This window comes from Lipophrys pholis, assembly GCF_963383615.2.
Source record: "Lipophrys pholis genome assembly, chromosome: 12".
NCBI classification, from domain to species: Eukaryota; Metazoa; Chordata; class Actinopteri; order Blenniiformes; family Blenniidae; genus Lipophrys; species Lipophrys pholis.
In genome coordinates, this window is record NC_137641.1 from 25,067,969 (window position 1) to 25,080,604 (window position 12,636).

Genomic DNA, 12,636 nt, shown 5'->3' on the forward strand with positions numbered 1-12,636 from the left:
AATCAATACCTAGATGTTTTTGCATGAAAATGTAGGCAAATTTTCTTTGACAATTGTAACATTTCAATTGTTCTCATAATGTTACACATTGAGAAATGAACAAAAATTGATTGTTTGACCCGAGTGAGGTTTTTAACAGCTGCAAAGACATATATTTTCTTCAGGGGAATAAAGAACTATTATGGAGCAACAAGATGGTAAAATTTGAACTTGCATTAATACAGAGGACAGAAATTCAACAACAGATAAATGCTAAATGGTTTAACAGCAGCTGGTTACTCTAAAATCTGTGTGACGTAAATTTCCAGTGTCAACTTCTATAACTTTGTCTATTTTGTCACTGAATTGTTCAACATGTGGAACAAAGATCAACACCGTTTCCAATTTCTCTGGGCCTTTCAATGGTGGTCTACGGTGGAGAAAGGTTGTATTCGAACCCCATCTGTAGAGAATGAAGTCTTTTAGGAGTTTATACACTTGTCCTGATAATGTAAAACACGGTTATGAACACGACTGCAGCGCACACGGTAACGTTCGCGTGTCCACAGGTCCAGGTGTGCCAAAACCCCGGTTTGATAAAGTGCTCAAAGGAAGGAAGGAACTGATTTCAGAGCGGAGAAACCAAATGCTATATTTTGGCTCATGTCGACACTCGACTCCCGGACATGCCTCAGATATCTCATTGAGGATTGTATCTCCCACGTGTTTTCAATCGTGGTTGCAGCTGCATGTGTTGCGATACTCCACCATCCAACCACCCTGAACAGCAGTTGAACAAGATCTTAAAAGGTAGCCAGTTTGGAAAAGACGGTATGGAAAGCAGTGGAAATGAAACGATGGAACATGTGGTTCTGTGGTTGAAATCACATTATTAAAATAGTCTTAAGTGCAAAACAGACATCAAGGAAAACAGAAACTCACACCTCATCTCACATTATGAGGGAGTATGAATGTGAACAGCATACAATTCTCTTATCCCCTCTGAACTTCACCCAAAAAAACACAATAAAAAGCCTCCTCATAGCAGATCCTGCCGGCGCAAAAGGTCTGAAATGAGTTTCAAACACCTTAAAGGGAGCAGTTACAACCATCTGCCCACTTCAAAAAGCTGCAGCCACGTAAAACCAACCTGCAGCACATGGAGATGTTTACCATGAAGTCACAGAGGGGCCGTCCACCTGAAAGTAATGAACTTACAGTCTGAATCGGGCTGGAAGTTGTTTGAAAATATCATAGTACAATCAAAGCAGTATCACCTATTAAAGTATTTTTTAATTGTTTTGGGATAGAAGGGAAGATGAAACTTTTGGTCCACAGAACAGGCTGAAATTAAGTAAAAATTCTGAATTCTGAAGAATAAAGTTATGCTCGTAGATGTGGTTTTTATGTGTGTTTGAGGGACACGACACACCTGGTTTTACGTTGTTCACAATGAAATTGATGGGAATAAAGATAAATATGAGCAAATCACTTTAAAGCGAGCTTTGTGAAAGTGTCCATTCGTCAAATTGATGCAGGCATTCTTGTAACTAGTCAGCTAAACGTTTAAACATCCTCATCAGCCTCATAAATATTAAGCATTTTATGTTTTAGGCCTACAAGACATCGCTTTACTGTCATGTGCCCACTCACCACTAGTCGGAGCTACAGAGCAGTCAGAAAGCACTCCACCTTCAACTAAGTAACGTTTTTTACAACAATACCGTGAGGAAGTAAGCGACGTCTCGCTGAACCTCCATGATTTGGCAAAATTGAAATTTGAAAATACACACTCGTAAAATGCAACAGGAGTGATTTGTCCAGGCATGTTATGACACACACCGGACAAACGCTTAAAATCAATAGCTAAGTAAACGAAAGTGCAATGGCAGGTTTCGGTCTAGAATTGGGTGGTCATGCAACCCTTTGAGAGACTAGCAGAAAAAACTGCTGCTGTCATGATGAAAAAGGCCAAGAATGCTAATTGTGGACTAAAAGTAGGACAGCCAGAGCTGACCAACAAATTCACTGATGATTTTTCAACAGCAGCTTCTGGACCAGGATTATCGACGGGGCAGTTACACCTGCAGATTAAAAAAAAAAAGTGTCTTATATACTTTTCTCCTCTTCATGATGTAGTTTTTGGCAGATCCAATTCATACTCAGATGGGCCTTATAGTGCGGAAAATACAGTATTGGCATTTGCAAAAAGACATGTTAAGTTTAGCTACGTAAACTGTTGCCCACTGACCCTTCAAAATAATGAAATGTAATGTTTAGATCAGGGACTGTTTTCAGACACATCTAAATTGCTCTAGGGATTAAAAAAAAACTAAAAACCTTAGGAACAACTGATTTATATGCTCTTCTATATCGTATCTTCTCTCACAACATATCTTTTGTACATTTGGCACAGATTCATTCATATAATATGACAGCTGAGGTCAAGAGACAGATATATGTTCCCGGCGTGGTCACGCCTCATCATTTTTATCCGTTATGCTGCTGTCAGCAGCGGCAGCAGTTCAGTGTATCCCAGTGTGGCCGCATTATCTCCCAGGCATATTTGCTAATTTATGTACTTTGCGGGGGAGTCCTGCTGAAGCATAAACATGCGGATGTGTTGAAGGTGAGGAAATCCCAGCGCTCAGCTCCAGCAGGAGGGGAAGTAAGACAGGAGCGTGGGAAAGAAAGGAGGAGGGGAAGAAGGGATCGCGGGGGACACAGACCCGAGTGTTGAGCAGCCCCCGCGACTTTGTGGTCAACGGGGAGCACACCTGCGAGAGGCGTGGACTTAACCTGTGGGCCGCAAAGGCACCGAGTACCGTATAACACCTCGGACCGAGAGGAGAGGTCAGAGTGAAACAAGCAGCGTAAGAGGAAAATCAATCTCATCTGTCCCCAGAGTCTTTTTGAGCAGAAATACATGCATGGAGTATAATGAAAACACAGCGTAGCCATGTATACAGGAACACATGTGGATCTGGGCACAGAAAACATCCACCCCTTTGATCTCTGTGCGAGTGGTCACCGTTTCCCCGTGGAAACATCTGTTTATTCAATCTGACTGACGGACTGCATGTCAGGCTGCGCTTGAGACGGGGCAGGCGTCGCCTTGGTAGGAGGTGACAAAGTAAAGACTCTGCAGAGGAGGAGGTCAACAATCTACTCATTTTGACCAACCCCCCCACCCCCCCCAATGGTATGGCGAGCCCGCATCAAGCGGGTTAAAAGGGTGATGGAAAACAAAGACCGCCTGATGTATCACGGTCTGGTCCCGAAGTGGGTGGTCTACAAGACGAGGGAAGGTTTCCGTCCACCTATCTTTCATACCCACTACAGATAGAGTTTGGGCCTGTCCACATCATTTTTGGCCGATCATCCACAAACGATGATGTCATCAAATTGTCAGATTGTCAGAGGTTTCCACATAAACTAGGTGTAGGTGTCCAATGATCAAGAACCAACAGACAAATAATAAAACTAAAGATTCAAATGGGATCGAATACAATGAAAGATTTATCCTAAAAGAAAATTTTCATTTATACGACGCTGTTCACTTTTTTTAAAGTGCTTTTCCCATTTTTTCCAGTGCTTTCCACTGTGAGGCACATCCATCTATTCACACGGCCCCAACCCTAACCCCAACAGAAGCAAATTGGGAATTGATGTCTTGCCCAAGAGCACCTCAACACATGAATAGGGCAAGAAGGGGATTGGAGCTGTTAACCTTGTAAACTATCTGCTCTACAAACTGAGCCGCAGCCGCTCCAGACGTGTTAGGAGAATAAATAAATAAAAAATTGAAGAAGGGAACACAACAAGAACAAAAAGCGAGAAACCTGCATACTGTATGTGATAAAGTGCACTGAGGTTTCCTGTTGTGACTCATGTTCATCATGCTTAGTCGGTTTGGTTATCGAATTAGTTGTCGTCATCCCTGCCCTTCCTCTTTCTTTATAAAATGCCATTTTTTTTGTTTTTACTTACCAACATCTTTTGCAATCAAACAGCTTTCTTTAACAGTGGAAAATCTCTCCACTTTTAAATGCAAACTGAAAAGGCAAAGTGTTTTCAATTATTAAAAACCACATGTAGGATATCAAGTTTTGTTCAGTCTGTTGTTTCATGATTTTGGCCTCAGGCCTGAAGGATTGCCATGAAATTCGGTACAAGGCTGGACCTTACTTCAGTTGACAGTCCTCCTGACTTTTAATCTGAAGATTTCATCATCGGGTTTCATGACGGCGATGTCGAGTTTGCTGACATTTAGCCACGCATACCGGAACAAATGAGAGTGCAGCAGTGAAACCACAGAGTGCATTGAATCGAGCCAGGATGTGTTTTATTGCTTATTAATTTAGGTGGGTTTTTTTTTTCTCTGGTCGAGATATGATGTTGAAATGTTTCATGATTGCAACCTCTCAAGTTAAGTCTCTGCAAACGGATACCGACATGACAAAACTCTTATGTTGGGTTTTGGAGACAAAGTCAAAAGCTGACTATTTGTAGTTAGTTAGCCTTTTTTTTTTTTTTTTTTTTAATGACTTAAATGTGACCCTGACTTAAGAGCAACCACTAAATGCTGGGTCCAAGATCGGTAACAGACTTTAAATGTCAGATATGGTTATGGTTGATAGTTGCTGCTCTCTTTCAGGCATCAAATAAAAGAAAAGAGTTTCTCTTTGAATGATCTTTTTATTAAAGGGGGCAGAAAACTACAGTATTAATCTCATGATAATCAAATTCATGTTTATATATATAATCTATAACAGCCAATAAAGCATCGAAGATAATTTGATGCACACATCACTACGCCCTGAAGTCTTAGGTCACGTCAGATTGAACAACGACTCTTCAACGAAAAGACATTGAGTTTGTTTTAACGCTCGAGCGCACCACAGCAGTAATCATGTTTACTTGATCAATTATCTAAATGGCAAAACCATCATCACAACCACCAAATAACTATCCGTATAAATTTTGTTAAGATCAAATAATTTTCTACAATGAAAAAACTAACAACACATGGAATTAAAATGCCGTTGTAGGCATTTTTTTATACACCAGTAGCAGGACACGAACACATGCAAATCTTAACGGTGCAACTTTGCTGAAGTTCTCAGATGTTTCCTTGTCACATACAGTTTTATATACACAGTCTGTAGCATCCTCAGCTATGGCGCTCCTTAAAGTCAGTGGTCAAAAGTAAAAACTTTGTATTCATCATGAAAAGAAAAACACTTTAATTTCTTTGTTTTTTGGACAGAATTCCCGGATAAATTTCAAGCCTTTTGTTCTGTGACGAGCACATTTCATAACTGCGAGCTGTTGCGTCTGTTGATATGTTGCCATCATTGTACTGAGAAATCTGAATTTTGGCTTTCAATAAGAGTTTTGTCTAAATATTAAAAGTGACAGTTCAGTGAACTTGGTCGCTAAGTTAGACAAATCAGCACACATTGTTTTTGTACATGAGACATTTAATATTTTAGGGTATTCCCAAGCACAACTGGTAGCAAAAATTGCATTTATTTTGGCATTTCTGGTGAAGAAAAATCTTTTCCATTCAAAGTTTTGATGGACTCCATGTTTGAGAAAAGATGTGTTTTGAATTGTATGCTGTAGTAATTCTGTGACTCACAACGCCATTGTCTTTTAAAGGAACAGCTAAAATGCAATGAACGTTTGTGGTTTTTCATCAAACTGAAGAAAAAAAACCCAATAGCAATTATACCAACGGGTTGCCAATCAGCACAACTCTACAATATAGCCCAGAAGAACGTCAATGTCCGACCGGAGTCGTGAGGCTTCAGTCAGCAGCTCTCCCCTGGAAACAGGAGTTTGAATGTGTAAGGCTCTAAAAATACACACCATGATTTAAATTGGGCCCTGAAATTAGTTGCTTTCTCAGACACAGTGTAAATCTCAAACATTCTACCATCGTCGCAACTCTCTGTCCCCCGTTCTGTGTAAAATAACCCATGACTTTTTTTTTTTTTTCCTTAATTGCCCCTGGTGTGTTAAAATCTCAACAAATAAGGGGCCACATTCTTCACACCCATTTCCTTTGACTGCTGATGGACTGGGAAGCCCCGAGGAGCCCCCGGCACTTCTCCTCCGTTTCCCACTGTCAGAGAGCTGCAGAGTTTTGGGCCCTGAGGCCACAGCACTGTCTCCATTATGGCTAACCATTTCCAGCCCCACCGTAGCCCTGAAAAACTGCCCCGGGGTCCATAAACGTAGGGGGGGGGGGGGGTTCACAGGGGAAAAGTCCTTCCACTTCAAATCCTATTTTCTGGGCCAGACTCAGGAAATCAGAGGATCTTGCTGAGCTGGGTTGATGGAATTTGGCCCTCTGCTCCTCTCCGGGGCCAAAAGCCATTGTTCTGGCTGTGTTCTGTGCTCGGGGATGAGTGCAGTTTAATCCCAACTTCCCTGTGGTGCTGGCCTGCTGCTCGGGGCTGAGGTTCCCACTGCAGCCCCCCCTCCACCCCCCTCCACTGCAAGACGAGACCTCGATGGCTGCTTTATCCAAACGGCCCCGGAGGGCAAAAGAAGGGCAGAGCCGCCGCTGTTGAGAGGGCACCGGGGGCTTAACCTGATACCTTGCTCCAAATCAAAAGTAAGCATGGCCGAGGAGCCCTGGCACCGCACTCCCTCGCTCCAGGTTTCGGATAATAAAAGTATCAAGTGATATCTTCCCTCCTCCCGGGCGCCTGGCAAAACACGGCGCGAGTGGGAGGCGAGGGACGCGGACAAACGGGGGAATGAAAATGAGGATGGAAAGAAATTTAAAAAAAAAAAAAAGGTGGGAAGGTGAGAAATGAAGAAGCGTGCAGCTTTTGTCAAACCGGTTTCAGGAGGAGCGAGTAAAGTGAGACGAGTTGAGTGCTTTCACAAAGAGGCTCACACTTCTTGTGATCTGATCTGAATGCTGCGGGCACTGTGGAGACAAGACTCGCATACAACTTCATATAAATACCAAATTAATGAATAGTCTAAGATTTAAAGTCCAAACTAGTCAGCAAGTCATCCAGAAGTAGTTTGAATCTAATCTGAAAGCAATTTCAAAATTGATCAAAAACTACTTCAAAATAAGTGAAGCTCATCTAAGAGCAGTCTATTTCTACTGCAAAGGGTACTTTTTTAAAAATGTATAACTAGTCTTAATTCAGTTTATAATATTCGTCAGAGAGCGTGAAGCATTTGCTTTGAAACCAACTTCTTCAACTGCAGAACTGGTTTTAAAATCTCAGTGAAGCTTCAGTTAAAAAACAAAGTACATGATTAGTGTCAAACCAGCGTAATATTTGCGTTGGTGTGGAGAGTAAAGACAGGAGGGGCTGAGTGAAAAACAAAGTGTGAGATAACAGGAAGCAAAGTGACAAACGATTATTCTGTTTATTATGTTTGCCGGGGTTTTCCACGTTCAAATGACCTTCACAGGTGGTCCCTGCTCAGTGTCCACCACTCCATTGTTTTCTCCCGTTTCGGAAAAACATGCCCCCATCCTCCATCCTCCTCCCAACCCCTAAACTCCCCCAACTTCCTACTCCATCCAGATAAATACACGGGACAGATTTCAAGAGTCAGCGCGCAGGACAATGCTCAGTGAACTTGAAGCTGCTGAAGATGCAGTTCGCAAAAGGTTACCGGTGCCGAGTGTCGACACAGCTAATGATTTAAAGGAATTGGCCTCCGACTCGGCCTCATTCAATCAATCACATTTTTTCCTTGTTTGGAGTGCAACATTCTGGGAAATCAAACATTTTCCCCCCACATGCAGAAAATCAGTATGTTGTCAACGTCCGCATGAAAAAACAGCAGTTTAACAATGAAAAACTTGAAGAACAGTTGATTTTCCCGACTCGTGAAAGTCGTTTAGATTTTGTTGCTGCAGTTTAAATCCTCACCAAAGTATATTCTCATGTTTTACTTGCAGACCTACTGTCATTGTGTGACTTTGACGAGCTATTTTCACTTTTCATTGACTGAAAACACATTAAAACATACCAACACAACTCGAGTCGCCAGACGTCAGCAGCAGACTTCTGGTTTAAAGTGTTCTTTCTCTTGCCCCTACTTTACGCCAGCTCCGACTGTGTCCCGCGTTGTTGTTGTTTTGTTTTTTCTTTTCTTTTCCATCATATGTGTGTCTGCAGTTCTCATTAGCAGAGTTCCATAAGCAGAGCGGTTTGCTGTGTTTGTTTTTGATAATTTTTTGGTTTCCTTCTGTCTTCTGCCCTGTGGCCAGCAGGAAATAAATACATCAGAGTGTCAGTCAATTAGTTAATCTCACCACTTTTGAGAATCAATTGCAGGAATTGCTCAAATCTGTCATTTTGAATTCGCAGAGCATGGATCCATAATGAAAACAATTGATCACAGATCTGTTCAGCAGGGATATGAATCGTCCTCAGGTTGGTATTGAAATAATGAATACACTGGTAATATATCGTCTATTGTTATAATTTCTCATTTTATCAATTACCTGGATGACAGATACACAAAGGTTGAATTAGCATTACTGTATATTCACTTTTATACTCTGTAAAAACTGTAGCTTGGGTAAATATGAGTGTGTATAAGCTGTATTTCTATATGAAGGTACTTCAAATTCGTTGTTGCTTGCTATGATTTGTGTTCTTATGCACAGATATTTCTACATATGATCAGTTTGTGCCCGGATCAAATTGCAGAAAGTACATGGGATTTAGAAAAGACGTTTCAGAGTCTTTAAATAGGTTAAGTTAGGTAACACCTGCCCAAAACAAAGGGGAAAAAGCTGCATTTCCACCACTGTAAGACAAAAGGTGCCAGGAACCACAATATTATCAAAAAAGAAAGGCAGGAAACTAAGTTTCTGTTTGCTTTGTTTGACTCCAAAGGAAAAGCTTTACACTGCAGCCACATGTCAGTGGACTAAAGAGTCTGGAGGAAATGAATGGACAAACACAGGTGATAAGAAAAGACAACACCAACCTCCTCCTCAGCGCGATCGGGCTGCAGACGCAGAGGCAAACCGACTCCCTTTTCCAGCCAGATGATGCAACGGTGCTCCCTCCCCGACCTGCCGAGACGGCGTGAAACGATGCAGTGATGAGTCCAAATGACAAAAGCACACCCGTCTCCAGAGGGCAACAGTTCAGCCATTGTTGGCTCCTCCAACAATAACGAGCATCCTTTTCTCGTTGGTATTTTCCATCTAAACCTGAGACGGAGGAGCAGCTGCACCTGGAGAAGCTCCTAAACTGTTTCACATGTTCATAAAAAGGGAGAAAGAGAGAGAGAGAGGGGGAAAAAAAGAAAAGAAAAGAAAAGCAGGGGAGAGACGCTGATGTCTGCAGCCCTCATTTGGGTCCCTGTGGCTCAGTTGCATAACGTTGAACACAACAGGAGACACATTGTGAGGTATTAAGCTTGGAGTGCAAGGTGTAAATTAAAGCACAGCCCGTTCCTAAGATTGCAGGTTTAAAGCAACACAGAGCTTCTATTAATAAAGTCCCACTGGTTAATGACAACCAATAAAACGTTTTATTTGTGGAACAGATTTAAGGAGGACAGTTTTCAAAGTGCTTCTACAGACAAAACAAAAAAAAAAAAACTGGGAAAAACTAAGATCATTAGATTAATTAAATCTTGCAGTTCCTCTGCTGAAGCGTTAGTATTTTTATTTATTTTATTATATATATATACTTCATTTTTTTTAAAGCAGATATGTGGTAACCCTGGTTCAGATTACATTGTTTTTGTTTCACAATTGAGAAATTGATTATTATTGATATAACTTTGATTTTTTTTTTTGCTTTAATCTGATCTGAATTAAAAAAAAAAAATAAATAGCGGGTAAATGTGCATCTAAAAAAGAGTAAATATCACTCTTATCCTCATTAGGCGATGAAGAAATCTGTGCAGATGTTGTTGTATCTGTTGAGTGATGAAAATTCAGTCGCTGCCAGTTTCACTAATCAAATCATCACAGTATCAATCAATCAAAGCCACCACCGAGTCCCGGCTGTCAGCAGCAGATCGGGTTTACTCCAGCCTCCAAACACTGAAGGCAGACATGTCGCACTGTGGATAATTAACTAATGGCTGACCCCTTTCCTTTTACTCGGCTCTGCTGAGGGCTTTCAAAGAAAACCACTCAGCTCTGTTAATGACCCGTCAATAGTTTGACTTAACTGGATGTAACAGAAACGCTAACTCAGGAAGAATGGCAGCAGAATAGATGAAGATAAGGCGGGTTACCAAGTAAAGATTGGGGAGGAAGACGCTGAAGGTTTTTTTTTTGGGGGGTGAGATTTCTGCAGATAGTAGAAGGACAACCAAGGACAGTTTGACTGACAATGCACTTAATTCATCACTGATCCATAGAGGAGCCTCAGGAGACACAACTGGAGAAACACACACTCCTTTAAGTTCCACAAGCTGCAAATTATTCATCAAAACATCCATTTACAACCTTTTTTCGTCTTTTCGCTTTTCCTGGCACAAATGGATCAAGCGGGTCAATAAAGCTAATATTCTCATGAGGCGTTCATGGACTCCGACAAAGTCAATACAACCACAGTGGAGTGCTTTTTGAGGTTAATCTCAACAATACAGCGAACGGCATGTTTCTAGTTTAAAGATGTATCTATTATCCATAAGGGTAAAGCAAAAATAGCAGGTAATCACCCTGACTCTGTGTTGTTGAGCAGTTATTCAATTCATTATGTTTGATTTGATTTATCTTCGAAATGGCATCCTAAACCAAGTTTTTAAAGGCTCGTCAACCGTGTGAGAATTATAAAATACAAGAAATCTGCTCATAAATGGCATTAAAATATATTTTAGATGTCTAACTTATGATCCGATAGCACTTCAAACCACATAATCAGAGATTTAAATGCATCAAAGTTGCTCTGAAGATGGCCTGAATACCTCTGAAGGTATAGTGTGACCACATTACTGTGAACAATTTTATTAATTTTTTTTTTAAATCATGTCATCATGGAAATCCTGACTTCAGAAAGAAAAATACATATAAACCTCTGAAACTCACACCAGAGAAGTTGTGCAAGACATAGTATTTCCTAATGATGCAGTCTGCAATATACCAACGTTGTCACAGTTAAAGTGGAAATAGCCACACTTATATGGCTGAATGCTCAGAGATTGATAGCTGCAACCAAATAACAAATATATATTGTTGCTATTGTAAAACAGGATAGTTACCTTTACTAGTACTAATTCATCATGGTGTTGGTTTTTCATGTTTCTGCAGAGTGTAATCATTGGCCTGTTCTTTTTATTTTTTTTTGTTGTTCTTGTTGTCACATGGGACTGTCCCAACTCAGACGTGGGAAGTTCCCAACTGGACTTCCAGCTCCTAGAATGCATTATGAGTGCACTCCACAAGCAAGAAATTTAGCAAGTAATTCAATTGGTATTTGCTGACTGTTAATAGGATTGATACTTGTTCACATGAGGATTTTTCAGTTTCTGAAGTAAAAAAAACAAACCTGACATGGAGTGCGAGACATTCATAACTGAAATGCTGCAGTGGTCGACACATATTAGTCAATCAAAAAACAAATCCATGTCTTCAATGGAATATGACGATCTCATAAGTAAGTAATACAATGAAGTGAGATTTGAATTTTATGAACTGTGGTAAAACGAGCGGCATTTTTCCGCATAAATGCACTGAAACATTGCAGGCCAGTCTGCATCTAAATCAATGATTTTCAAACGAGGTGCGTTTAATTCATGCAAACAACCACCGACCGCACACTGCCCGTGATGTAATGTGTTTTTCAGAATCACACTATATGTATTATATAATATGAAAACAGAGATGGGACTCCACATTCATTCCGTTACCACCAGCAGTTCGACGCTTTGAGTTTTGTCCTCAGGAGAACCTCGCAGTGTAAATTCTCACTGGTTGTTTTCCAAGTTGCCACAGCTGAAGGGGATTTTCCCCAAGTGCTACAACCCAGCTACTATGCTATGTCCTCTAAAGGGATGCCAGAAAAAAATGCCCCCAACGTGCATTAAACCCGGGAATACCTCTGGGCTGAGGCAGCGCTGGAGGCCCGTGTGTGGAGCTCAGCTGTTGAAGCCTTCCACAGCTGGGGGCAGCCTATTATGTGGGGGCTGTAGGTATGTTCAATGCAGCCAGGCCCACCACAAAAGGGTCTTTCTTATAGTATTTAAGCGCTTTGGGAGCAGGGGGAGCTGGATGGAGGGGAAGCATGCGGGTTGCCATCATTCAGTGGAGCAGTTATGAGAACGACTTTAACTTGAGATTGGAAACGGGGAGAACCGACTGATTTGGCTCGACGTCGTGGGAAAAAAAGGTCTGCGTAAATGCCCCATTACAGGTCGCTAATTGTCATCTTTAAAGTGTTTGTTAATCGTCACAAGACAAGCTGGGGTATTTCCCACAGGTTGCCCTCAACTGTAACACAAAAATGTGTACTATTGCTTTAATTAATGGGCCTTCAAGGGGCAATCACTTAGGCAATAAAAAGAATACTTCTTTGCACAGATTTACATGGAGAAGAAAAATCAAAAGTACAACAATTACTTGGTTATTTTGACAAATTCCAACATTTTAAGAAGGCCTGTTATGTTATTACCCTTCATTGAATTACAATGAAGACA

General features: G+C 41.1%; 1 protein-coding gene across 3 annotated transcripts in view; it reads right to left on the reverse strand.

Annotated features, from left to right (window-relative positions):
- Positions 1–12,636, reverse strand: part of lhfpl2a (LHFPL tetraspan subfamily member 2a) — a 50,149-nt gene that overhangs the window by 20,699 nt on the left and 16,814 nt on the right. The window contains exon 2 of one of the 3 annotated variants that reach the window (XM_080476359.1): positions 8,965–9,052. The exons of the other annotated variants lie outside the window; for them this stretch is intronic. The gene's annotated coding sequence lies outside the window, so the exon portion shown is untranslated. The remainder of the gene's footprint in view (positions 1–8,964; positions 9,053–12,636) is intronic. 3 annotated transcript variants of the gene reach the window in all.